This window comes from Chiloscyllium punctatum, chromosome 28 (assembly GCF_047496795.1).
Source record: "Chiloscyllium punctatum isolate Juve2018m chromosome 28, sChiPun1.3, whole genome shotgun sequence".
Lineage (NCBI taxonomy): Eukaryota > Metazoa > Chordata > Chondrichthyes > Orectolobiformes > Hemiscylliidae > Chiloscyllium > Chiloscyllium punctatum.
The window spans coordinates 13781523-13808738 of record NC_092766.1 but is presented as its reverse complement, the minus strand read 5'-3'; positions in this window follow the sequence as shown (position 1 = coordinate 13808738).

Sequence of the window (27216 nt, the reverse complement as noted above, 5' to 3'; positions counted from 1 at the left end):
AGGGTCAGTGATGGGGTAGAGTGACCGGGGAGTGTGGGGGAGGGGGGGATTGAATGGGGAGAGGGGTCAGTGATGGGGGAGAGTGTCCAGGGGAGAGTGGGGGAGGGGGGGATTGAATGGGGGGAGGTCAGTGATGGGGGAGAGTGTCTGGGGGAGTGTGGGGTAAGGGGGGATTGAATGGGGAGAGGGTCACTGATGGGGGAGAGTGTCCAGGGGAGTGTGGGGGAGGCGAGGGATTGAATGGGGAGAGGGTCAGTGATCGAGGGAGAGTTTCTGGGGGAGTGTGGGGTAAGGGGGGATTGAATGGGGAGAGGGTCAGTGATGGGGGAGAGTGTCCAGGGGAGTGTGGGGGAGGCGGGGGATTGAATGGGGAGAGGGTCAGTGATCGAGGGAGAGTTTCTGGGGGAGTGTGGGGTAAGGGGGGATTGAATGGGGAGAGGGTCAGTGATGGGGGGGAGAGTGACTGGGGGAGTGTAGGGGAGGGGGGATTGAATGGGGAGAGGGGTCAGTGATGGGGAGAGAGACCGGGGGAGTGTGGGGGGGGGGGGGGGGAATTAATGGGGAGAGGGTCAGTGATGGGGGAGAGTGACCGGGGGAGTGTGGGGAGGGGGGGGATTGAATGGGGAGAGGGTCAGTGATGGGGGAGAGTGTCCGGGGGAGTGTGGGGGAGAGGGGGATTGAATGGGGAGAGGGTCAGTGATGGGGGGGGAGAGTGTCCGGGGGAGTGTGGGAGAGGGGGGGATTGAATGGGGAGAGGGTCAGTGATGGGGGAGAGTGTCCGGGGGAGTGTGGGGGAGGGGGGGATTGCATGGGGAGAGGGTCAGTGATGGGGGAGAGTGTCCGGGGGGAGTATGGGGGTGGGGGGGATTGAATGGGGAGAGGGTCAGTGATGGGGGGAGAGTGTCCAGGGGAGTGTGGGGGAGGGGGGATTGAATGGGGAGCGGGTCAGTGATGGGGGAGAGTGTCCAGGGGAGTGTGGGGGAGGGGGGATTGAATGGAGAGAGGGTCAGTGATGGGGGAGAGTGTCCAGGGGAGTATGGGGGAGGGGGGATTGAATGGGGAGAGGGTCAGTGATGGGGGAGAGTGTCCGGGGGAGTGTGTGGGTGGGGGGATTTAATGGGGAGCGGGTCAGTGATGGGGAGAGTGTCTGGGGGAGTGTGGGGGTAGGGGGGATTGAATGGGGAGAGGGTCAGTGATGGGGGAGAGTGTCTGGGGGGAGTGTAGGGGAGGAGGGATTGAATGGGGCGAGTGTGAGTGATGGGGGAGAGTGTCTGGGGGAGTGTGGGGGAGGGGGATGAATGGGGAGAGGGTCAGTGATGAAGGAGAGTGTCCGGGGGAGTGTGGGGGTGGGGGGCGATTGAATGGGGAGAGGGTCAGTGATGGGGGGAGAGTGTCCGGGGGAGTGTGGGGGAGGCGGGGATTGAATGGGGAGAGGGTCAGTGATGGGGGAGAGTGTCTAGGGGAGTGTGGGGAGGGGGGAATTGAATGGGAAGAGGGTCAGTGATGGGGGAGAGTGTCCGGGGGAGTGTGGGGGAGGGGGGGGGATTGAAGGGGGAGAGGGTCAGTGATGGGGGGAGAGTGACCGGGGGAGTGTGGGGGAGGGGGGGGATTGAATGGGGAGAGGGTCAGTGATGGGGGAGAGTGACCGGGGAGTGTGGGGGAGGGGGGATTGAATGGGGGAGAGGGTCAGTGATGTGGGAGAGTGTCCAGGGGAGAGTGGGGGAGGGGGGATTGAATGGGGGGAGGGTCAGTGATGGGGGAGAGTGTCTGGGGAGTGTGGGGGAGGGGGGGGATTGAATGGGGAGAGGGTCACTGATGGTGGAGAGTGTCCAGGGGAGTGTGGGAGGGGGGGGATTGAATGGGGAGAGGGTCAGTGATCGAGGGAGAGTGTCCGGGGGAGTGTGGGGGAGGCGGGGGATTGAATGGGGAGAGGGTCAGTGATCGAGGGAGAGTTTCTGGGGGAGTGTGGGGTAAGGGGGGATTGAATGGGTGAGAGGGTCAGTGATGGGGGAGAGTGTCCAGGGGGGGGAGGCGGGGGATTGAATGGGGAGAGGGTCAGTGATCGAGGGAGAGTTTCTGGGGGAGTGTGGGGTAAGGGGGGGATTGAATGGGGAGAGGGTCAGTGATGGGGGGGAGAGTGACTTGGGGAGTGTAGGGGAGGGGGGATTGAATGGGGAGAGGGTCAGTGATGGGGGAGAGTGTCTGGGGGAGTGTAGGGGAGGGGGGATTGAATGGGGAGAGTGTGAGTGATGGGGGAGAGTGTCTGGGGGAGTGTGGGGGAGGGGGGGATTGAATGGGGAGAGGGTCAGTGATGGGGGAGAGTGTCCGGGGGAGTGTGGGGGTGGGGGGCGATTGAATGGGGAGAGGGTCAGTGATGGGGGAGAGTGTCCGGGGGAGTGTGGGGGAGGCGGGGATTGAATGGGGAGAGGGTCAGTGATGGGGGAGAGTGTCCATGGGAGTGTGGGGGAGGCGGGGGATTGAATGGGGAGAGGGTCAGTGATCGAGGGAGAGTTTCTGGGGGAGTGTGGGGTAAGGGGGGATTGAATGGGGAGAGGGTCAGTGATGGGGGGGAGAGTGACTGGGGGAGTGTAGGGGGAGGGGGGATTGAATGGGGAGAGGGTCAGTGATGGGGGAGAGTGTCTGGGGGAGTGTAGGGGAGGGGGGATTGAATGGGGAGAGTGTGAGTGATGGGGGAGAGTGTCTGGGGGAGTGTGGGGGAGGGGGGATTGAATGGGGAGAGGGTCAGTGATGGGGGAGAGTGTCTGGCGGAGTGTGGGGAGGGGGGAATTGAATGGGGAGAGGGTCAGTGATGGGGGAGAGTGTGTGGGGAGGGCGGAATTGAATGGGAAGAGGGTCAGTGATGGGGGAGAGTGTCTGGGGGAGTGTGGGGGTGGGGGGTATTGAATGGGGAGAGGGTCAGTGATGGGGGGGGAGAGTGACCGGGGGAGTGTGGGGGAGGGGGGGATTGAATGGGGAGAGGGTCAGTGATGAGGGAGAGTGTCCAGGGGAGTGTGGGGAGGGGGGAATTGAATGGGAAGAGGGTCAGTGATGGGGGAGAGTGTCTGCGGGAGTGTGGGGGTGGGGGGGATTGAATGGGGAGGGGGCCAGTGATGGGGGGGAGAGTTTCCGAGGGAGTGTGGGGGAGGGGGGATTGAATGGGGAGAGGGTCAGTGATGGGGTAGAGTGACCGGGGGAGTGTGGGGGAGGGGGGGGATTGAATGGGGAGAGCGTCAGTGATGGGGGAGAGTGTCCAGGGGAGAGTGGGGGAGGGGGGTTTGAATGGGGGGAGGGTCAGTGATGGGGGAGAGTGTCTGGGGGAGTGTGGGGTAGGGGGGGGGATTGAATGGGGAGAGGGTCACTGATGGGGGAGAGTGTCCAGGGGAGTGTGGGGGAGGCGAGGGATTGAATGGGGAGAGGGTCAGTGATCGAGGGAGAGTTTCTGGGTGAGTGTGGGGTAAGGGGGGATTGAATGGGGAGAGGGTCAGTGATGGGGGAGAGTGTCCAGGGGAGTGTGGGGGAGGCGGGGGATTGAATGGGGAGAGGGTCAGTGATCGAGGGAGAGTTTCTGGGGGAGTGTGGGGTAAGGGGGGATTGAATGGGGAGAGGGTCAGTGATGGGGGGGAGAGTGACTGGGGGAGTGTAGGGGAGGGGGGATTGAATGGGGAGAGGGTCAGTGATGGGGGGGAGAGTGATGGGAGGGGGGGATTGAATGGGGAGAGGGTCAGTGATGGGGGAGAGTGACCGGGGGAGTGGGGGGGAGGGGGGATTGAATGGGGAGAGGGTCAGTGATGGGGGGGGAGAGTGACTGGGGGAGTATGGGGGTGGGGGGGATTGAATGGGGAGAGGGTCAGTGATGGGGGGAGAGTGTCCGGGGGAGTGTGGGGGAGGGGGGGGATTGCATGGGGAGAGGGTCAGTGATGGGGGGAGAGTGTCCGGGGGGAGTGTGGGGAGGGGGGGGATTGAATGGGGAGAGGATCAGTGATGGGGGAGAGTGTCTGGGGGAGTGTGGGGGGTGGGGGGGATTGAATGGGGAGAGGGTCAGTGATGGGAGAGAGCGTCCGGGGGAGTGTGGGGAGGGGGGATTGAATGGGGAGTGGGTCAGTGATGGGGGGGAGAGTGACTGGGGGAGTATGGGGGGTGGGGGGGATTGAATGGGGAGAGGGTCAGTGATGGGGGGAGAGTGTCCAGGGGAGTGTGGGGGAGGGGGGATTGAATGGGGAGCGGGTCAGTGATGGGGGAGAGTGTCCAGGGGAGTGTGGGGGAGGGGGGATTGAATGGAGAGAGGGTCAGTGATGGGGGGAGAGTGTCCAGGGGAGTATGGGGGAGGGGGGATTGAATGGGGAGAGGGTCAGTGATGGGGGAGAGTGTCCGGGGGAGTGTGGGGGGTGGGGGGGATTTAATGGGAGCGGGTCAGTGATGGGGGGAGAGTGTCTGGGGGAGTGTGGGGTAGGGGGGATTGAATGGGGAGAGGGTCAGTGATGGGGGAGAGTGTCTGGGGGAGTGTAGGGGAGGGGGGGGGATTGAATGGGGCGAGTGTGAGTGATGGGGGAGAGTGTCCGGGGGGAGTGTGGGGGAGGGGGATTGAATGGGGAGAGGGTCAGTGATGGGGGAGAGTGTCCGGGGGAGTGTAGGGGAGGGGGATTGAATGGGGAGAGGGTCAGTGATGGGGGGAGAGTGTCCGGGGGAGTGTGGGGAGGGGGGGATTGAATGGGGAGAGGGTCAGTGATGGGGGAGAGTGTCCGGGGGAGTGTGGGGGAGGCGGGGATTGAATGGGGAGAGGGTCAGTGATGGGGGAGAGTGTCTAGGGGAGTGTGGGGAGGGGGGAATTGAATGGGAAGAGGGTCAGTGATGGGGGAGAGTGACCGGGGGAGTGTGGGGGAGGGGGGGATTGAATGGGGAGAGGGTCAGTGATGTGGGAGAGTGTCCAGGGGAGAGTGGGGGAGGGGGGATTGAATGGGGGGAGGGTCAGTGATGGGGGAGAGTGTCTGGGGGAGTGTGGGGGAGGGGGGGTGATTGAATGGGGAGAGGGTCACTGATGTGGGAGAGTGTCCAGGGGAGAGTGGGGGAGGGGGGATTGAATGGGGGGAGGGTCAGTGATGGGGGAGAGTGTCTGGGGGAGTGTGGGGGGAGGGGGGGGATTGAATGGGGAGAGGGTCAGTGATCGAGGGAGAGTTTCTGGGGGAGTGTGGGGTAAGGGGGGATTGAATGGGGAGAGGGTCAGTGATGGGGGGGAGAGTGACTGGGGGAGTGTAGGGGAGGGGGGATTGAATGGGGAGAGGGTCAGTGATGGGGGAGAGTGTCTGGGGGAGTGTAGGGGAGGGGGGATTGAATGGGGAGAGTGTCAGTGATGGGGGAGAGTGTCCGGGGGAGTGTGGGGGTGGGGGGCGATTGAATGGGGAGAGGGTCAGTGATGGGGGAGAGTGTCCGGGGGAGTGTGGGGGAGGCGGGGATTGAATGGGGAGAGGGTCAGTGATGGGGGAGAGTGTCTGGCGGAGTGTGGGGAGGGGGGAATTGAATGGGGAGAGGGTCAGTGATGGGGGAGAGTGTGTGGGGAGGGCGGAATTGAATGGGAAGAGGGTCAGTGATGGGGGAGAGTGTCTGGGGGAGTGTGGGGGTGGGGGGTATTGAATGGGGAGAGGGTCAGTGATGGGGGGGGGAGAGTGTCCGGGGGAGTGTGGGGGAGGGGGGGATTGAATGGGGAGAGGGTCAGTGATGAGGGAGAGTGTCCAGGGGAGTGTGGGGAGGGGGGAATTGAATGGGAAGAGGGTCAGTGATGGGGGAGAGTGTCTGCGGGAGTGTGGGGGTGGGGGGGATTGAATGGGGAGGGGGCCAGTGATGGGGGGGAGAGTTTCCGAGGGAGTGTGTGGGGGGGGGATTGAATGGGGAGAGGGTCAGTGATGGGGTAGAGTGACCGGGGGGAGTGTGGGGGAGGGGGGGATTGAATGGGGAGAGCGTCAGTGATGGGGGAGAGTGTCCAGGGGAGAGTGGGGGAGGGGGGATTGAATGGGGGGAGGGTCAGTGATGGGGGAGAGTGTCTGGGGGAGTGTGGGGTAGGGGGGGGATTGAATGGGGAGAGGGTCACTGATGGGGGAGAGTGTCCAGGGGAGTGTGGGGGAGGCGAGGGATTGAATGGGGAGAGGGTCAGTGATCGAGGGAGAGTTTCTGGGTGAGTGTGGGGTAAGGGGGGATTGAATGGGGAGAGGGTCAGTGATGGGGGAGAGTGTCCAGGGGAGTGTGGGGGGAGGCGGGGGATTGAATGGGGAGAGGGTCAGTGATCGAGGGAGAGTTTCTGGGGGAGTGTGGGGTAAGGGGGGATTGAATGGGGAGAGGGTCAGTGATGGGGGGGAGAGTGACTGGGGGAGTGTAGGGGAGGGGGGATTGAATGGGGAGAGGGTCAGTGATGGGGGAGAGTGACCGGGGGAGTGGGGGGGAGGGGGGATTGAATGGGGAGAGGGTCAGTGATGGGGGGGGGAGAGTGACTGGGGGAGTATGGGGGTGGGGGGGATTGAATGGGGAGAGGGTCAGTGATGGGGGAGAGTGTCCGGGGGAGTGTGGGGGAGGGGGGGATTGCATGGGGAGAGGGTCAGTGATGGGGGAGAGTGTCCGGGGGAGTGTGGGGAGGGGGGGGGATTGAATGGGGAGAGGATCAGTGATGGGGGAGAGTGTCTGGGGGAGTGTGGGGGTGGGGGGGATTGAATGGGGAGAGGGGTCAGTGATGGGAGAGAGCGTCCGGGGGAGTGTGGGGAGGGGGGATTGAATGGGGAGTGGGTCAGTGATGGGGGGGAGAGTGACTGGGGGAGTATGGGGGTGGGGGGATTGAATGGGGAGAGGGTCAGTGATGGGGCGAGAGTGTCCAGGGGAGTGTGGGGGAGGGGGGATTGAATGGGGAGCGGGTCAGTGATGGGGGAGAGTGTCCAGGGGAGTGTGGGGGAGGGGGGATTGAATGGAGAGAGGGTCAGTGATGGGGGAGAGTGTCCAGGGGAGTATGGGGGAGGGGGGATTGAATGGGGAGAGGGTCAGTGATGGGGGAGAGTGTCCGGGGGAGTGTGGGGGTGGGGGGGGATTTAATGGGGAGCGGGTCAGTGATGGGGGAGAGTGTCTGGGGGAGTGTGGGGTAGGGGGGATTGAATGGGGAGAGGGTCAGTGATGGGGGAGAGTGTCTGGGGGAGTGTAGGGGAGGGGGGATTGAATGGGGAGAGGGTCAGTGATGGGGGAGAGTGTCCGGGGAGTGTAGGGGAGGGGGGATTGAATGGGGCGAGGGTCAGTGATGGGGGAGAGTGTCCGGGGGAGTGTGGGGAGGGGGGAATTGAATGGGAAGAGGGTCAGTGATGGGGGAGAGTGTCCGGGGGAGTGTGGGGGAGGGGGGGGGATTGAATGGGGAGAGGGTCAGTGATGTGGGAGAGTGTCCAGGGGAGAGTGGGGGAGGGGGGATTGAATGGGGGGAGGGTCAGTGATGGGGGAGAGTGTCTGGGGGAGTGTGGGGGAGGGGGGGGATTGAATGGGGAGAGGGTCACTGATGGGGGAGAGTGTCCAGGGGAGTGTGGGGGAGGCGGGGGATTGAATGGGGAGAGGGTCAGTGATCCAGGGAGAGTTTCTGGGGAGTGCGGGGTAAGGGGGGATTGAATGGGGAGAGGGTCAGTGATGGGGGGGGGAGAGTGACTGGGGGAGTGTAGGGGAGGGGGGATTGAATGGGGAGAGGGTCAGTGATGGGGGAGAGTGTCTGGGGGAGTATAGGGGAGGGGGGATTGAATGGGGAGAGGGTCAGTGATGGGGGAGAGTGTCCGGGGGAGTGTGGGGGGTGGGGGGCGATTGAATGGGGAGAGGGTCAGTGATGGGGGAGAGTGTCCGGGGGAGTGTGGGGGTGGGGGGCGATTGAATGGGGAGAGGGTCAGTGATGGGGGAGAGTGTCCGGGGGAGTGTGGGGGAGGCGGGGATTGAATGGGGAGAGGGTCAGTGATGGGGAGAGTGTCTGGGGGAGTGTGGGGAGGGGGGAATTGAATGGGAAGAGGGTCAGTGATGGGGGAGAGTGTCCGGGGGAGTGTGGGGGAGGGGGGGGATTGAATGGGGAGAGGGTCAGTGATGGGGGAGAGTGTCCGGGGGAGTGTGGGGGAGGCGGGGATTGAATGGGGAGAGGGTCAGTGATGGGGGAGAGTGTGTGGGGAGGGGGGAATTGAATGGGAAGAGGGTCAGTGATGGGGGAGAGTGTCTGGGGGAGTGTGGGGGTGGGGGGTATTGAATGGGGAGAGGGTCAGTGATGGGGGGGGAGAGTGTCCGGGGGAGTGTGGGGGAGGGGCGGATTGAATGGGGAGAGGGTCAGTGATGGGGGAGAGTGTCGAGGGGAGAGTGGGGGAGGGGGGATTGAATGGGGGGGGGGTCAGTGATGGGGGAGAGTGTCTGGGGGAGTGTGGGGGGTGGGGGGGGATTGAATGGGGAGAGGGTCAGTGATCGAGGGAGAGTTTCTGGGGGAGTGTGGGGTAAGGGCGGATTGAATGGGGAGAGGGTCAGTGATGGGGGAGAGTGTCTGGGGGAGTGTAGGGGAGGGGGGATTGAATGGGGAGAGTGTGAGTGATGGGGGAGAGTGTCTGGGGGAGTGTGGGGGAGGGGGGATTGAATGGGGAGAGGGTCAGTGATGGGGGAGAGTGTCCGGGGGAGTGTGGGGGTGGGGGGCGATTGAATGGGGAGAGGGTCAGTGATGGGGGAGAGTGTCGGGGGAGTGTGGGGGACGCGGGGATTGAATGGGGAGAGGGTCAGTGATGGGGGAGAGTGTCTGGGGGAGTGTGGGGAGGGGGGGAATTGAATGGGAAGAGGGTCAGTGATGGGGGAGTGTGTCCGGGGGAGTGTGGGGGAGGGGGGGATTGAATGGGGAGAGGGTCAGTGATGGGGGAGAGTGTCCGGGGGAGTGTGGGGGAGGCGGGGATTGAATGGGGAGAGGGTCAGTGATGGGGGAGAGTGTGTGGGGAGGGGGGAATTGAATGGGAAGAGGGTCAGTGATGGGGCAGAGTGTCTGGTGGAGTGTGGGGGTGGGGGGGGATTGAATGGGGAGAGGGTCAGTGATGGGGGGGGAGAGTGTCCGGGGGAGTGTGGTGGAGGGTCGGATTGAATGGGGAGAGGGTCAGTGATGGGGGAGAGTGTCCGGGGGAGTGTGGGGGAGGGGGGGAATTGAATGGGAAGAGGGTCAGTGATGGGGCAGAGTGTCCGGGGGGAGTGTGGGGGTGGGGGGGATTGAATGGGGAGGGGGGCCAGTGATGGGGGGGAGAGTTTCCGAGGGAGTGTGGGGGGGCGGGGGATTGAATGGGGAGAGGGTCAGTGATGGGGTAGAGTGACCGGGGGAGTGTGGGGGAGGGGGGATTGAATGGGGAGAGGGTCAGTGATGGGGGGAGAGTGTCCAGGGGAGTGTGGGGTAAGGGGGGATTGAATGGGGAGAGTGTCAGTGATGGGGGGGAGTGTCCAGGGGAGTGTGGGGGAGGGGGGGGATTGAATGGGGAGCGGGTCACTGATGGGGGGAGAGTGACCGGGGGAGTGTGGGGGAGGGGGGATTGAATGGGGAGAGGGTCAGTGATGGGGGAGAGTGTCCGGGGGAGTGTGGGGGAGAGGGGGATTGAATGGGGATAGGGTCAGTGATGGGGGGGGAGAGTGTCCGGGGGAGTGTGGGGGAGGGGGGATTGCATGGGGAGAGGGTCAGTGATGGGGGAGAGTGTCCGGGGGAGTGTGGGGAGGGGGGGGATTGAATGGGGAGAGGGTCAGTGATGGGGGAGAGTGTCTGGGGGAGTGTGGGGGTGGGGGGGATTGAATGGGGAGAGGGTCAGTGATGGGGGAGAGTGACCGGGGGAGTGTGGGGGAGGGGGGATTGAATGGGGAGAGGGGTCAGTGATTTGGGAGAGTGACCGGGGGAGTGTGGGGGAGGCGGGGATTGAACGGGGGAGAGGGTCAGTGATGGGGAGGAGAGTGTCTGGGGGAGTGTGGGGAGGGGGGGAATTGAATGGGAAGAGGGTCAGTGATGGGGAGAGCGTCCGGGGGAGTGTGGGGGAGGGGGGGATTGAATGGGGAGAGGGTCAGAGATGGGGGAGAGTGTCCGGGGGAGTGTGGGGGAGGCGGGGGATTGAATGGGGAGAGGGTCAGTGATGGGGGAGAGTGTGTGGGGAGGGGGGAATTGAATGGAAGAGGGTCAGTGATGGGGGAGAGTGTCTGGGGGAGTGTGGGGGGTGGGGGGGGATTGAATGGGGAGAGGGTCAGTGATGGGGGAGAGTGTCCAGGGGAGTGTGGGGGAGGGGGGGGTTGAATGGGAAGAGGGTCAGTGATGGGGGGGGGAGAGTGTCCGGGGGAGTGTGGGGGAGGGGGGGATTGAATGGGGAGAGGGTCAGTGATGGGGGAGAGTGTCCAGGGGAGTGTGGGGAGGGGGGAATTGAATGGGAAGAGGGTCAGTGATGGGGGAAGAGTGTCTGGGGGAGTGTGGGGGTGGCGGGGATTGAATGGGGAGGGGGTCAGTGATGGGGGGGAGAGTTTCCGAGGGAGTGTGGGGGGGGGGGATTGAATGGGGAGAGGGTCAGTGATGGGGTAGAGTGACCGGGGAGTGTGGGGGAGGGGGGATTGAATGGGGAGAGGGTCAGTGATGGGGGAGAGTGTCCAGGGGAGTGTGGGGGAGGGGGGATTGAATGGGGAGAGGGTCAGTGATGGGGGAAGAGTGACCGGGGGAGTGTGGGGGTGGGGGGGATTGAATGGGGAGAGGGTCAGTGATGGGGGAAGAGTGATCGGGGGAGTGTGGGGGTGGGGGGTATTGAATGGGGAGAGGGTCAGTGATGGGGGAGAGTGTCCGGGGGAGTGTGGGGGGGGGTGGGGGGGATTGAATGGGGAGAGGGTCAGTGATGGGGGAGAGTGACCGGGGGAGTGTGGGGAGGGGGGGGGGATTGAATGGGGAGAGGGTCAGTGATGGGGGAGAGTGGACCGGGGGAGTGTGGGGGAGGGGGGGATTGAATGGGGAGAGGGTCAGTGATGGGGGAGAGTGTCCGGGGGAGTGTGGGGGAGGGGGGATTGAATGGGGAGAGGGTCAGTGATGGCGGAGAGTGTCCGGGGGAGTGTGGGGGAGAGGGGGATTGAATGGGGAGAGGGTCAGTGATGGGGGGGTAGAGTGTCCGGGGGAGTGTGGGAGAGGGGGGGATTGAATGGGGAGAGGGTCAGTGATGGGGGAGAGTGTCCGGGGGAGTGTGGGGGAGGGGGGGATTGCATGGGGAGAGGGTCAGTGATGGGGGAGAGTGTCCGGGGGAGTGTGGGGAGGGGGGGGATTGAATGGGGAGAGGATCAGTGATGGGGGAGAGTGTCTGGGGGAGTGTGGGGGTGGGGGGGATTGAATGGGGAGAGGGTCAGTGATGGGGGAGAGTGACCGGGGGAGTGTGGGGGTGGGGGGGATTGAATGGGGAGAGGGTCAGTGATGGGGGGGAGAGTGACTGGGGGAGTATGGGGGTGGGGGGGATTGAATGGGGAGAGGGTCAGTGATGGGGGAGAGTGTCCAGGGGAGTGTGGGGGAGGGGGGATTGAATGGGGAGCGGGTCAGTGATGGGGGAGAGTGTCCAGGGGAGTGTGTGGGAGGGGGGCATTGAATGGGGAGAGGGTCAGTGATGGGGGAGAGTGGCCAGGGGAGTGTGGGGGAGGGGGGATAGAATGGAGAGAGGGTCAGTGATGGGGGAGAGTGTCCAGGGGAGTATGGGGGAGGGGGGATTGAATGGGGAGAGGGTCAGTGATGGGGGGAGAGTGTCCGGGGGAGTGTGGGGGTGGGGGGGATTTAATGGGGAGCGGGTCAGTGATGGGGGAGAGTGTCTGGGGGAGTGTGGGGTAGGGGGGATTGAATGGGGAGAGGGTCAGTGATGGGGGAGAGTGTCTGGGGGAGTGTAGGGGAGGGGGGATTGAATGGGGAGAGTGTGAGTGATGGGGGAGAGTGTCTGGGGGAGTGTGGGGGAGGGGGGATTGAATGGGGAGAGGGTCAGTGATGGGGGAGAGTGTCCGGGGGAGTGTGGAGGAGGGGGGGATTGAATGGGGAGAGGGTCAGTGATGGGGGAGAGTGTCTGGGGGAGTGTAGGGGAGGGGGGATTGAATGGGGAGAGTGTGAGTGATGGGGGAGAGTGTCTGGGGGAGTGTGGGGGAGGGGGGGGATTGAATGGGGAGAGGGTCAGTGATGGGGGATAGTGTCCGGGGGAGTGTGGGGGTGGGGAGCGATTGAATGGGGAGAGGGTCAGTGATGGGGGAGAGTGTCCGGGGGAGTGTGGGGGAGGCGGGGATTGAATGGGGAGAGGGTCAGTGATGGGGGAGAGTGTCTGGGGGAGTGTGGGGGAGGGGGAATTGAATGGGAAGAGGGTCAGTGATGGGGGAGAGTGTCCGGGGGAGTGTGGGGGAGGGGGGGATTGAATGGGGAGAGGGTCAGTGATGGGGGAGAGTGTCCGGGGGAGTGTGGGGGAGGGGGGGATTGAATGGGGAGAGGGTCAGTGATGGGGGAGAGTGTCCGGGGGAGTGTGGGGGAGGCGGGGATTGAATGGGGAGAGGGTCAGTGATGGGGGAGAGTGTGTGGGGAGGGGGGAATTGAATGGGGAGAGGGTCAGTGATGGGGGGAGTGTGTCTGGGGCAGTGTGGGGGGAGCGGGGGATTGAACGGGGAGAGGGTCAGTGATGGGGGAGAGTGTCCGGGGGAGGGGGGGATTGCATGGGGAGAGGGTCAGTGATGGGGGAGAGTGTCCGGGGGAGTGTGGGGAGGGGGGGGATTGAATGGGGAGAGGATCAGTGATGGGGGAGAGTGTCTGGGGGAGTGTGGGGGAGGGGGGGATTGAATGGGGAGAGGGTCAGTGATGGGGGAGAGTAACTGGGGGAGTATGGGGGTGGGGGGGATTGAATGGGGAGAGGGTCAGTGATGGGGGAGAGTGTCCAGGGGAGTGTGGGGGAGGGGGGATTGAATGGGGAGCGGGTCAGTGATGGGGGAGAGTGTCCAGGGGAGTGTGTGGGAGGGGGGCATTGAATGGGGAGAGGGTCAGTGATGGGGGAGAGTGGCCAGGGGAGTGTGGGGGAGGGGGGATTGAATGGAGAGAGGGTCAGTGATGGGGGAGAGTGTCCAGGGGAGTATGGGGGAGGGGGGATTGAATGGGGAGAGGGTCAGTGATGGGGGAGAGTGTCCGGGGGAGTGTGGGGGTGGGGGGGATTTAATGGGGAGCGGGTCAGTGATGGGGGAGAGTGTCTGGGGGAGTGTAGGGGAGGGGGGATTGAATGGGGAGAGTGTGAGTGATGGGGGAGAGTGTCTGGGGGAGTGTGGGGGAGGGGGGATTGAATGGGGAGAGGGTCAGTGATGGGGGAGAGTGTCCGGGGGAGTGTGGAGGAGGGGGGGATTGAATGGGGAGAGGGTCAGTGATGGGGGAGAGTGTCTGGGGGAGTGTAGGGGAGGGGGGATTGAATGGGGAGAGTGTGAGTGATGGGGGAGAGTGTCTGGGGGAGTGTGGGGGAGGGGGGATTGAATGGGGAGAGGGTCAGTGATGGGGGAGAGTGTCCGGGGGAGTGTGGGGGTGGGGAGCGATTGAATGGGGAGAGGGTCAGTGATGGGGGAGAGTGTCCGGGGGAGTGTGGGGGAGGCGGGGATTGAATGGGGAGAGGGTCAGTGATAGGGGAGAGTGTCTGGGGGAGTGTGGGGGAGGGGGAATTGAATGGGAAGAGGGTCAGTGATGGGGGAGAGTGTCCGGGGGAGTGTGGGGGAGGGGGGGATTGAATGGGGAGAGGGTCAGTGATGGGGGAGAGTGTCCGGGGGAGTGTGGGGGAGGCGGGGATTGAATGGGGAGAGGGTCAGTGATGGGGGAGAGTGTGTGGGGAGGGGGGAATTGAATGGGGAGAGGGTCAGTGATGGGGGGAGTGTGTCTGGGGGAGTGTGGGGGAGCGGGGGATTGAACGGGGAGAGGGTCAGTGATGGGGGAGAGAGTGACCGGGGGAGTGTGGGGTAGAGGGGGATTGAAGGGGGAGAGGGTCAGTGATGGGGGAGAGTGACCGGGGGAGTGTGGGGGAGGGGGGGATTGAATGGGGAGAGGGTCAGTGATGGGGGAGAGTGTCCAGGGGAGTGTGTGGGAGGGGGGCATTGAATGGGGAGAGGGTCAGTGATGGGGGAGAGTGTCTGGGGGAGTGTGGGGGAGGCGGGGATTGAATGGGGAGAGGGTCAGTGATGGGGGAGAGTGTCCAGGGGAGTGTGGGGGAGGGGGGATTGAATGGGGAGAGGGTCAGTGATGGGGGGAGAGTGTCTGGGGGAGTGTGGGGGAGGGGGGAATTGAATGGGGAGAGGGTCAGTGATGGGGGAGAGTGTCCAGGGGAGTGTGGGGGAGGGGGGGGATTGAAGGGGGAGAGGGTCAGTGATGGGGGGAGAGTGACCGGGGGAGTGTGGGGGAGGGGGGGATTGAATGGGGAGAGGGTCAGTGATGGGGGAGAGTGTCCAGGGGAGAGTGGGGGAGGGGGGATTGAATGGGGGGAGGGTCAGTGATGGGGGAGAGTGTCTGGGGGAGTGTGGGGGAGGGGGGGGATTGAATGGGGAGAGGGTCACTGATGGGGGAGAGTGTCCAGGGGAGTGTGGGGGAGGCGCGGGATTGAATGGGGAGAGGGTCAGTGATCGAGGGAGAGTTTCTGGGGGAGTGTGGGGTAAGGGGGGATTGAATGGGGAGAGGGTCAGTGATGGGGGGGAGAGTGACTGGGGGAGTGTAGGGGAGGGGGGATTGAATGGGGAGAGGGTCAGTGATGGGGGAGAGTGACCGGGGGAGTGTGGGGGGGGTGGGGGGGATTGAATGGGGAGAGGGTCAGTGATGGGGGAGAGTGACCGGGGGAGTGTGGGGAGGGGGGGGGATTGAATGGGGAGAGGGTCAGCGATGGGGGAGAGTGACCGGGGGAATGTGGGGGAGGGGGGATTGAATGGGGAGAGGGTCAGTGATGGGGGAGAGTGTCCGGGGGAGTGTGGGGGAGAGGGGGATTGAATGGGGAGAGGGTCAGTGATGGGGGGGGAGAGTGTCCGGGGGAGTGTGGGGGTGGGGGGGATTGAATGGGGATAGGGTCAGTGATGGGGGAGAGTGACCGGGGGAGTGTGGGGGAGGGGGGATTGAATGGGGAGAGGGTCAGTGATGGGGGGGAGAGTGACTGGGGGAGTATGGGGGTGGGGGGGATTGAATGGGGAGAGGGTCAGTGATGGGGGGGAGAGTGACTGGGGGAGTGTGGGGGAGGGGGGATTGAATGGGGAGCGGGTCAGTGATGGGGGAGAGTGTCCAGGGGAGTGTGGGGGAGGGGGGCATTGAATGGGGAGAGGGTCAGTGATGGGGGAGAGTGTCCGGGGGAGTGTGGGGAGGGGGGGGATTGAATGGGGAGAGGATCAGTGATGGGGGAGAGTGTCTGGGGGAGTGTGGGGGTGGGGGGGATTGAATGGGGATAGGGTCAGTGATGGGGGAGAGTGACCGGGGGAGTGTGGGGGAGGGGGGATTGAATGGGGAGAGGGTCAGTGATGGGGGGGAGAGTGACTGGGGGAGTGTGGGGGAGGGGGGATTGAATGGGGAGCGGGTCAGTGATGGGGGAGAGTGTCCAGGGGAGTGTGGGGGAGGGGGGCATTGAATGGGGAGAGGGTCAGTGATGGGGGAGAGTGGCCAGGGGAGTGTGGGGGAGGGGGGATTGAATGGGGAGCGGGTCAGTGATGGGGGAGAGTGTCCAGGGGAGTGTGGGGGAGGGGGGCATTGAATGGGGAGAGGGTCAGTGATGGGGGAGAGTGGCCAGGGGAGTGTGGGGGAGGGGGGATTGAATGGAGAGAGGGTCAGTGATAGGGGCGAGTGTCCAGGGGAGTATGGGGGAGGGGGGATTGAATGGGGAGAGGGTCAGTGATGGGGGAGAGTGTCCGGGGGAGTGTGGGGGTGGGGGGGATTTAATGGCGAGCGGGTCAGTGATGGGGGAGAGTGTCTGGGGGAGTGTGGGGTAGGGGGGATTGAATGGGGAGAGGGTCAGTGATGTGGAAGAGTGTCTGGGGGAGTGTAGGGGAGGGGGGATTGAATGGGGAGAGTGTGAGTGATGGGGGAGAGTGTCTGGGGGAGTGTGGGGGAGGGGGGATTGAATGGGGAGAGGGTCAGTGATGGGGGAGACTGTGTGGGGAGGGGGGAATTGAATGGGAAGAGGGTTAGTGATGGGGGAGAGTGTCTGGGGGAGTGTGGGGGTGGGGGGTATTGAATGGGGAGAGGGTCAGTGATGGGGGAGAGTGTCCGGGGGAGTGTGGGGGAGGCGGGGATTGAATGGGGAGAGGGTCAGTGATGGGGGAGAGTGTCTGGGGGAGTGTGGGGAGGGGGGAATTGAATGGGAAGAGGGTCAGTGATGGGGGAGAGTGTCTGGGGGAGTGTGGGGGAGGGGGGTATTGAATGGGGAGAGGGTCAGTGATGGGGGGGGAGAGTGTCCGGGGGAGTGTGGGGGAGGGGGGGATTGAATGGGGAGAGGGTCAGTGATGGGGGAGAGTGTCCAGGGGAGAGTGGGGGAGGGGGGATTGAATGGGGGGAGGGTCAGTGATGGGGGAGAGTGTCTGGGGGAGTGTGGGGGAGGGGGGGGATTGAATGGGGAGAGGGTCACTGATGGGGGAGAGTGTCCAGGGGAGTGTGGGGGAGGCGAGGGATTGAATGGGGAGAGGGTCAGTGATCGAGGGAGAGTTTCTGGGGGAGTGTGGGGTAAGGGGGGATTGAATGGGGAGAGGGTCAGTGATGGGGGGGAGAGTGACTGGGGGAGTGTAGGGGAGGGGGGATTGAATGGGGAGAGGGTCAGTGATGGGGGAGAGTGTCTGGGGGAGTGTAGGGGAGGGGGGATTGAATGGGGAGAGGGTCAGTGATGGGGGAGAGTGTCCAGGGGAGTGTGGGGGAGGCGGGGGATTGAATGGGGAGAGGGTCAGTGATGGGGGAGAGTGTCCAGGGGAGTGTGGGGGAGGCGGGGGATTGAATGGGGAGAGGGTCAGTGATCGAGGGAGAGTTTCTGGGGGAGTGTGGGGTAAGGGGGGATTGAATGGGGAGAGGGTCAGTGATGGGGGAGAGTGACCGGGGGAGTGTGGGGGGGGGTGGGGGGGATTGAATGGGGAGAGGGTCAGTGATGGGGGAGAGTGACCGGGGGAGTGTGGGGAGGGGGGGGGATTGAATGGGGAGAGGGTCAGTGATGGGGGAGAGTGACCGGGGGAGTGTGGGGGAGGGGGGGATTGAATGGGGAGAGGGTCAGTGATGGGGGAGAGTGTCCGGGGGAGTGTGCGGGAGAGGGGGATTGCATGGGGAGAGGGTCACTGATGGGGGAGAGTGTCCGGGGGAGTGTGGGGGAGGGGGGGATTGCATGGGGAGAGGGTCAGTGATGGGGGAGAGTGTCCGGGGGAGTATGGGGGTGGGGGGGATTGAATGGGGAGAGGGTCAGTGATGGGGGAGAGTGTCCAGGGGAGTGTGGGGGAGGGGGGATTGAATGGGGAGCGGGTCAGTGATGGGGGAGAGTGTCCAGGGGAGTGTGGGGTAGGGGGGATTGAATGGGGAGAGGGTCAGTGATGGGGGAGAGTGTCTGGGGGAGTGTAGGGGAGGGGGGATTGAATGGGGCGAGTGTGAGTGATGGGGGAGAGTGTCCGGGGGAGTGTGGGGGTGGGGGGCGATTGAATGGGGAGAGGGTCAGTGATGGGGGAGAGTGTCCGGGGGAGTGTGGGGGAGGGGGGATTGAATGGGGAGAGGGTCAGTGATGGGGGAGAGTGTCTAGGGGAGTGTGGGGAGGGGGGAATTGAATGGGAAGAGGGTCAGTGATGGGGGAGAGTGTCCGGGGGAGTGTGGGGGAGGGGGGGGATTGAAAGGGGAGAGGGTCAGTGATGGGGGGAGAGTGACCGGGGGAGTGTGGGGGAGGGGGGTATTGAATGGGGAGAGGGTCAGTGATGTGGGAGAGTGTCCAGGGGAGAGTGGGGGAGGGGGGATTGAATGGGGGGAGGGTCAGTGATGGGGGAGAGTGTCTGGGGGAGTGTGGGGGAGGGGGGGGATTGAATGGGGAGAGGGTCACTGATGGGGGAGAGTGTCCAGGGGAGTGTGGGGGAGGCGGGGGATTGAATGGGGAGAGGGTCAGTGATCGAGGGAGAGTTTCTGGGGGAGTGTGGGGTAAGGGGGGATTGAATGGGGAGAGGGTCAGTGATGGGGGGGAGAGTGACTGGGGGAGTGTGGGGTAAGGGGGGATTGAATGGGGAGAGGGTCAGTGATGGGGGGGAGAGTGACTGGGGGAGTGTAGGGGAGGGGGGATTGAATGGGGAGAGGGTCAGTGATGGGGGAGAGTGTCTGGGGGAGTGTAGGGGAGGGGGGATTGAATGGGGAGAGTGTGAGTGATGGGGGAGAGTGTCTGGGGGAGTGTGGGGGAGGGGGGATTGAATGGGGAGAGGGTCAGTGATGGGGGAGAGTGTCCGGGGGAGTGTGGGGGTGGGGGGCGATTGAATGGGGAGAGGGTCAGTGATGGGGGAGAGTGTCCGGGGGAGTGTGGGGGAGGCGGGGATTGAATGGGGACAGGGTCAGTGATGGGGGAGAGTGTCTGGGGGAGTGTGGGGAGGGGGGAATTGAATGGGAAGAGGGTCAGTGATGGGGGAGAGTGTCCGGGCGAGTGTGGGGGAGGGGGGGATTGAATGGGGAGAGGGTCAGTGATGGGGGAGAGTGTCCGGGGGAGTGTGGGGAGGCGGGGATTGAATGGGGAGAGGGTCAGTGATGGGGGAGAGTGTGTGGGGAGGGGGGAATTGAATGGGAAGAGGGTCAGTGATGGGGGAGAGTGTCTGGGGGAGTGTGGGGGTGTGGGGTATTGAATGGGGAGAGGGTCAGTGATGGGGGGGGAGAGTGTCCGGGGGAGTGTGGGGGAGGGGGGGATTGAATGGGGAGAGGGTCAGTGATGGGGGAGAGTGTCGAGGGGAGAGTGGGGGAGGGGGGATTGAATGGGGGGAGGGTCAGTGATGGGGGAGAGTGTCTGGGGGAGTGTGGGGGAGGGGGGGGATTGAATGGGGAGAGGGTCACTGATGGGGGAGAGTGTCCAGGGGAGTGTGGGGGAGGCGGGGATTGAATGGGGAGAGGGTCAGTGATGGGGGAGAGTGTGTGGGGAGGGGGGAATTGAATGGGGAGAGGGTCAGTGATGGGGGGAGTGTGTCTGGGGGAGTGTGGGGGAGCGGGGGATTGAACGGGGAGAGGGTCAGTGATGGGGGAGAGAGTGACCGGGGGAGTGTGGGGTAGAGGGGGATTGAAGGGGGAGAGGGTCAGTGATGGGGGAGAGTGACCGGGGGAGTGTGGGGGAGGGGGGGATTGAATGGGGAGAGGGTCAGTGATGGGGGAGAGTGTCCAGGGGAGTGTGGGGGAGGGGGGCATTGAATGGGGAGAGGGTCAGTGATGGGGGAGAGTGTCTGGGGGAGTGTGGGGGAGGCGGGGATTGAATGGGGAGAGGGTCAGTGATGGGGGAGAGTGTCCAGGGGAGTGTGGGGGAGGGGGGATTGAATGGGGAGAGGGTCAGTGATGGGGGGAGAGTGTCTGGGGGAGTGTGGGGGAGGGGGGAATTGAATGGGGAGAGGGTCAGTGATGGGGGAGAGTGTCCAGGGGAGTGTGGGGGAGGGGGGGGATTGAAGGGGGAGAGGGTCAGTGATGGGGGGAGAGTGACCGGGGGAGTGTGGGGGAGGGGGGGATTCAATGGGGAGAGGGTCAGTGATGGGGGAGAGTGTCGAGGGGAGAGTGGGGGAGGGGGGATTGAATGGGGGGAGGGTCAGTGATGGGGGAGAGTGTCTGGGGGAGTGTGGGGGAGGGGGGGGATTGAATGGGGAGAGGGTCACTGATGGGGGAGAGTGTCCAGGGGAGTGTGGGGGAGGTGGGGGGGATTGAATGGGGAGAGGGTCAGTGATGGGGGAGAGTGACCGGGGGAGTGTGGGGGAGAGGGGGATTGAATGGGGAGAGGGTCAGTGATGGGGGGGGAGAGTGTCTGGGGGAGTGTGGGGGAGAGGGGGATTGAATGGGGAGATGGTCAGTGATGGGGGGGGAGAGTGTCCGGGGGAGTGTGGGGGTGGGGGGGATTGAATGGGGAGAGGGTCAGTGATGGGGGAGAGTGACCGGGGGAGTGTGGGGGTGGGGGGGATTGAATGGGGAGAGGGTCAGTGATGGGGGAGAGTGACCGGGGGAGTGTGGGGGAGGGGGGATTGAATGGGGAGAGGGTCAGTGATGGGGGGGAGAGTGACTGGGGGAGTATGGGGGTGGGGGGGATTGAATGGGGAGAGGGTCAGTGATGGGGGAGAGTGGCCAGGGGAGTGTGGGGGAGGGGGGATTGAATGGGGAGAGGGTCAGTGATGGGGGAGAGTGTCCAGGGGAGTGTGGGGGAGGGGGGCATTGAATGGGGAGAGGGTCAGTGATGGGGGAGAGTGGCCAGGGGAGTGTGGGGGAGGGGGGATTGAATGGAGAGAGGGTCAGTGATAGGGGCGAGTGTCCAGGGGAGTATGGGGGAGGGGGGATTGAATGGGGAGAGGGTCAGTGATGGGGGAGAGTGTCCGGGGGAGTGTGGGGGTGGGGGGGATTTAATGGCGAGCGGGTCAGTGATGGGGGAGAGTGTCTGGGGGAGTGTGGGGTAGGGGGGATTGAATGGGGAGAGGGTCAGTGATGTGGAAGAGTGTCTGGGGGAGTGTAGGGGAGGGGGGATTGAATGGGGAGAGTGTGAGTGATGGGGGAGAGTGTCTGGGGGAGTGTGGGGGAGGGGGGATTGAATGGGGAGAGGGTCAGTGATGGGGGAGAGTGTCCGGGGGAGTGTGGGGGAGGCGGGGATTGAATGGGGAGAGGGTCAGTGATGGGGGAGAGTGTCTGGGGGAGTGTGGGGAGGGGGGAATTGAATGGGAAGAGGGTCAGTGATGGGGGAGAGTGTCCGGGGGAGTGTGGGGGAGGCGGGGATTGAATGGGGAGAGGGTCAGTGATGGGGGAGAGTGTCTGGGGGAGTGTGGGGGAGGCGGGGATTGAATGGGGAGAGGGTCAGTGATGGGGGAGACTGTGTGGGGAGGGGGGAATTGAATGGGAAGAGGGTTAGTGATGGGGGAGAGTGTCTGGGGGAGTGTGGGGGTGGGGGGTATTGAATGGGGAGAGGGTCAGTGATGGGGGAGAGTGTCCGGGGGAGTGTGGGGGAGGCGGGGATTGAATGGGGAGAGGGTCAGTGATGGGGGAGAGTGTCTGGGGGAGTGTGGGGAGGGGGGAATTGAATGGGAAGAGGGTCAGTGATGGGGGAGAGTGTCTGGGGGAGTGTGGGGGTGGGGGGTATTGAATGGGGAGAGGGTCAGTGATGGGGGGGGAGAGTGTCCGGGGGAGTGTTGGGGAGGGGGGGATTGAATGGGGAGAGGGTCAGTGATGGGGGAGAGTGTCCAGGGGAGAGTGGGGGAGGGGGGATTGAATGGGGGGAGGGTCAGTGATGGGGGAGAGTGTCTGGGGGAGTGTGGGGGAGGGGGGGGATTGAATGGGGAGAGGGTCACTGATGGGGGAGAGTGTCCAGGGGAGTGTGGGGGAGGCGAGGGATTGAATGGGGAGAGGGTCAGTGATCGAGGGAGAGTTTCTGGGGGAGTGTGGGGTAAGGGGGGATTGAATGGGGAGAGGGTCAGTGATGGGGGGGAGAGTGACTGGGGGAGTGTAGGGGAGGGGGGGATTGAATGGGGAGAGGGTCAGTGATGGGGGAGAGTGACCGGGGGAGTGTGGGGGAGAGGGGGATTGAATGGGGAGAGGGTCAGTGATGGGGGAGAGTGTCTGGGGGAGTGTAGGGGAGGGGGGATTGAATGGGGAGAGGGTCAGTGATGGGGGAGAGTGTCCAGGGGAGTGTGGGGGAGGCGGGGGATTGAATGGGGAGAGGGTCAGTGATCGAGGGAGAGTTTCTGGGGGAGTGTGGGGTAAGGGGGGATTGAATGGGGAGAGGGTCAGTGATGGGGGGGAGAGTGACTGGGGGAGTGTAGGGGAGGGGGGATTGAATGGGGAGAGGGTCAGTGATGGGGGAGAGTGACCGGGGGAGTGTGGGGGGGGTGGGGGGGATTGAATGGGGAGAGGGTCAGTGATGGGGGAGAGTGACCGGGGGAGTGTGGGGAGGGGGGGGGATTGAATGGGGAGAGGGTCAGTGATGGGGGAGAGTGACCGGGGGAGTGTGGGGGAGGGGGGGATTGAATGGGGAGAGGGTCAGTGATCGGGGAGAGTGTCCGGGGGAGTGTGGGGGAGAGGGGGATTGAATGGGGAGAGGGACAGTGATGGGGGGGGAGAGTGTCCGGGGGAGTGTGGGAGAGGGGGGGATTGAATGGGGAGAGGGTCAGTGATGGGGGAGAGTGTCCGGGGGAGTGTGGGGGAGGGGGGGATTGCATGGGGAGAGGGTCAGTGATGGGGGAGAGTGTCCGGGGGAGTATGGGGGTGGGGGGGATTGAATGGGGAGAGGGTCAGTGATGGGGGAGAGTGTCCAGGGGAGTGTGGGGGAGGGGGGATTGAATGGGGAGCGGGTCAGTGATGGGGGAGAGTGTCCAGGGGAGTGTGGGGGAGGGGGGATTGAATGGAGAGAGGGTCAGTGATGGGGGAGAGTGTCCAGGGGAGTATGGGGGAGGAGGGATTGAATGGGGAGAGGGTCAGTGATGGGGGAGAGTGTCCGGGGGAGTGTGGGGGTGGGGGGGATTTAATGGGGAGCGGGTCAGTGATGGGGGAGAGTGTCTGGGGGAGTGTGGGGGAGGGGGGATTGAATGGGGAGAGGGTCAGTGATGGGGGAGAGTGTCCGGGGGAGTGTGGGGGTGGGGGGCGATTGAATGGGGAGAGGGTCAGTGATGGGGGAGAGTGTCCGGGGGAGTGTGGGGGAGGCGGGGATTGAATGGGGAGAGGGTCAGTGATGGGGGAGAGTGTCTAGGGGAGTGTGGGGAGGGGGGAATTGAATGGGAAGAGGGTCAGTGATGGGGGAGAGTGTCCGGGGGAGTGTGGGGGAGGGGGGGGATTGAAGGGGGAGAGGGTCAGTGATGGGGGGAGAGTGACCGGGGGAGTGTGGGGGAGGGGGGGATTGAATGGGGAGAGGGTCAGTGATGTGGGAGAGTGTCCAGGGGAGAGTGGGGGAGGGGGGATTGAATGGGGGGAGGGTCAGTGATGGGGGAGAGTGTCTGGGGGAGTGTGGGGGAGGGGGGGGATTGAATGGGGAGAGGGTCACTGATGGGGGAGAGTGTCCAGGGGAGTGTGGGGGAGGCGGGGGATTGAATGGGGAGAGGGTCAGTGATCGAGGGAGAGTTTCTGGGGGAGTGTGGGGTAAGGGGGGATTGAATGGGGAGAGGGTCAGTGATGGGGGGGAGAGTGACTGGGGGAGTGTAAGGGAGGGGGGATTGAATGGGGAGAGGGTCAGTGATGGGGGAGAGTGTCTGGGGGAGTGTAGGGGAGGGGGGATTGAATGGGGAGAGTGTGAGTGATGGGGGAGAGTGTCTGGGGGAGTGTGGGGGAGGGGGGATTGAATGGGGAGAGGGTCAGTGATGGGGGAGAGTGTCCGGGGGAGTGTGGGGGTGGGGGGCGATTGAATGGGGAGAGGGTCAGTGATGGGGGAGAGTGTCCGGGGGAGTGTGGGGGAGGCGGGGATTGAATGGGGACAGGGTCAGTGATGGGGGAGAGTGTCTGGGGGAGTGTGGGGAGGGGGGAATTGAATGGGAAGAGGGTCAGTGATGGGGGAGAGTGTCCGGGGGAGTGTGGGGGAGGGGGGGATTGAATGGGGAGAGGGTCAGTGATGGGGGAGAGTGTCCGGGGGAGTGTGGGGAGGCGGGGATTGAATGGGGAGAGGGTCAGTGATGGGGGAGAGTGTGTGGGGAGGGGGGAATTGAATGGGAAGAGGGTCAGTGATGGGGGAGAGTGTCTGGGGGAGTGTGGGGGTGGGGGGTATTGAATGGGGAGAGGGTCAGTGATGGGGGGGGAGAGTGTCCGGGGGAGTGTGGGGGAGGGGGGGATTGAATGGGGAGAGGGTCAGTGATGGGGGAGAGTGTCGAGGGGAGAGTGGGGGAGGGGGGATTGAATGGGGGGAGGGTCAGTGATGGGGGAGAGTGTCTGGGGGAGTGTGGGGGAGGGGGGGGATTGAATGGGGAGAGGGTCACTGATGGGGGAGAGTGTCCAGGGGAGTGTGGGGGAGGCGAGGGATTGAATGGGGAGAGGGTCAGTGATCGAGGGAGAGTTTCTGGGGGAGTGTGGGGTAAGGGGGGATTGAATGGGGAGAGGGTCAGTGATGGGGGAGAGTGTCCAGGGGAGTGTGAGGGAGGCGGGGGATTGAATGGGGAGAGGGTCAGTGATCGAGGGAGAGTTTCTGGGGGAGTGTGGTGTAAGGGGGGATTGAATGGGGAGAGGTTCAGTGATGGGGGGGAGAGTGACTGGGGGAGTGTAGGGGAGGGGGGATTGAATGGGGAGAGGGTCAGTGATGGGGGAGAGTGTCTGGGGGAGTGTAGGGGAGGGGGGATTGAATGGGGAGAGTGTGAGTGATGGGGGAGAGTGTCTGGGGGAGTGTGGGGGAGGGGGGATTGAATGGGGAGAGGGTCAGTGATGGGGGAGAGTGTCCGGGGGAGTGTGGGGGTGGGGGGCGATTGAATGGGGAGAGGGTCAGTGATGGGGGAGAGTTTCCGGGGGAGTGTGGGGGAGGCGGGGATTGAATGGGGACAGGGTCAGTGATGGGGGAGAGTGTCCGGGGGAGTGTGGGGGAGGGGGGAATTGAATGGGAAGAGGGTCAGTGATGGGGGAGTGTGTCCGGGGGAGTGTGGGGGAGGGGGGGATTGAATGGGGAGAGGGTCAGTGATGGGGGAGAGTGTCCGGGGGAGTGTGGGGGAGGCGGGGATTGAATGGGGAGAGGGTCAGTGATGGGGGAGAGTGTGTGGGGTGGGGGGAATTGAATGGGAAGAGGGTCAGTGATGGGGGAGAGTGTCTGGGGGAGTGTGGGGGTGGGGGGGATTGAATGGGGAGAGTGTCAGTGATCGAGGGAGAGTTTCTGGGGGAGTGTGGGGAGGGGGGAATTGAATGGGAAGAGGGTCAGTGATGGGGGGGGAGAGTGTTCCGGGGGAGTGTGGGGGAGGGGGGGATTGAATGGGGAGAGGGTCAGTGATGAGGGAGAGTGTCCAGGGGAGTGTGGGGAGGGGGGAATTGAATGGGAAGAGGGTCAGTGATGGGGGAGAGTGTCTGCGGGAGTGTGGGGGTGGGGGGGATTGTATGGGGAGGGGGCCAGTGATGGGGGGGAGAGTTTCCGAGGGAGTGTGTGGGGGGGGGATTGAATGGGGAGAGGGTCAGTGATAGGGTAGAGTGACCGGGGGAGTGTGGGGGAGGGGGGGATTGAATGGGGAGAGGGTCAGTGATGGGGGAGAGTGTCCAGGGGAGAGTGGGGGAGGGGGGATTGAATGGGGGGAGGGTCAGTGATGGGGGAGAGTGTCTGGGGGAGTGTGGGGTAAGGGGGGATTGAATGGGGAGAGGGTCACTGATGGGGGAGAGTGTCCAGGGGAGTGTGGGGGAGGCGAGGGATTGAATGGGGAGAGGGTCAGTGATCGAGGGAGAGTTTCTGGGGGAGTGTGGGGTAAGGGGGGATTGAATGGGGAGAGGGTCAGTGATGGGGGGGAGAGTGACTGGGGGAGTGTAGGGGAGGGGGGAATGAATGGGGAGAGGGTCAGTGATGGGGGAGAGTGACCGGGGGAGTGTGGGGGGGGTGGGGGGGATTGAATGGGGAGAGGGTCAGTGATGGGGGAGAGTGACCGGGGGAGTGTGGGGAGGGGGGGGATTGAATGGGGAGAGGGTCAGTGATGGGGGAGAGTGACCGGGGGAGTGTGGGGGAGGGGGGGATTGAATGGGGAGAGGGTCAGTGATGGGGGAGAGTGTCCGGGGGAGTGTGGGGGAGAGGGGGATTGAATGGGGAGAGGGTCAGTGATGGGGGGGGAGAGTGTCCGGGGGAGTGTGGGAGAGGGGGGTATTGAATGGGGAGAGGGTCAGTGATGGGGGAGAGTGTCCGGGGGAGTGTGGGGGAGGGGGGGATTGCATGGGGAGAGGGTCAGTGATGGGGGAGAGTGTCCGGGGGAGTATGGGGGTGGGGGGGATTGAATGGGGAGAGGGTCAGTGATGGGGGAGAGTGTCCGGGGGAGTGTGGGAGAGGGGGGGATTGAATGGGGAGAGGGTCAGTGATGGGGGAGAGTGTCCGGGGGAGTGTGGGGGAGGGGTGGATTGCATGTGGAGAGGGTCAGTGATGGGGGAGAGTGTCCGGGGGAGTGTGGGGAGGGGGGGGATTGAATGGGGAGAGGATCAGTGATGGGGGAGAGTGTCTGGGGGAGTGTGGGGGTGGGGGGGATTGAATGGGGATAGGGTCAGTGATGGGGGAGAGTGACCGGGGGAGTGTGGGGGAGGGGGGATTGAATGGGGAGAGGGTCAGTGATGGGGGGGAGAGTGACTGGGGGAGTATGGGGGTGGGGGGGATTGAATGGGGAGAGGGTCAGTGATGGGGGGGAGAGTGACTGGGGGAGTGTGGGGGAGGGGGGATTGAATGGGGAGCGGGTCAGTGATGGGGGAGAGTGTCCAGGGGAGTGTGGGGGAGGGGGGCATTGAATGGGGAGAGGGTCAGTGATGGGGGAGAGTGGCCAGGGGAGTGTGGGGGAGGGGGGATTGAATGGGGAGCGGGTCAGTGATGGGGGAGAGTGTCCAGGGGAGTGTGGGGGAGGGGGGCATTGAATGGGGAGAGGGTCAGTGATGGGGGAGAGTGGCCAGGGGAGTGTGGGGGAGGGGGGATTGAATGGAGAGAGGGTCAGTGATAGGGGCGAGTGTCCAGGGGAGTATGGGGGAGGGGGGATTGAATGGGGAGAGGGTCAGTGATGGGGGAGAGTGTCCGGGGGAGTGTGGGGGTGGGGGGGATTTAATGGCGAGCGGGTCAGTGATGGGGGAGAGTGTCTGGGGGAGTGTGGGGTAGGGGGGATTGAATGGGGAGAGGGTCAGTGATGTGGAAGAGTGTCTGGGGGAGTGTAGGGGAGGGGGGATTGAATGGGGAGAGTGTGAGTGATGGGGGAGAGTGTCTGGGGGAGTGTGGGGGAGGGGGGATTGAATGGGGAGAGGGTCAGTGATGGGGGAGAGTGTCCGGGGGAGTGTGGGGGAGGCGGGGATTGAATGGGGAGAGGGTCAGTGATGGGGGAGAGTGTCTGGGGGAGTGTGGGGAGGGGGGAATTGAATGGGAAGAGGGTCAGTGATGGGGGAGAGTGTCCGGGGGAGTGTGG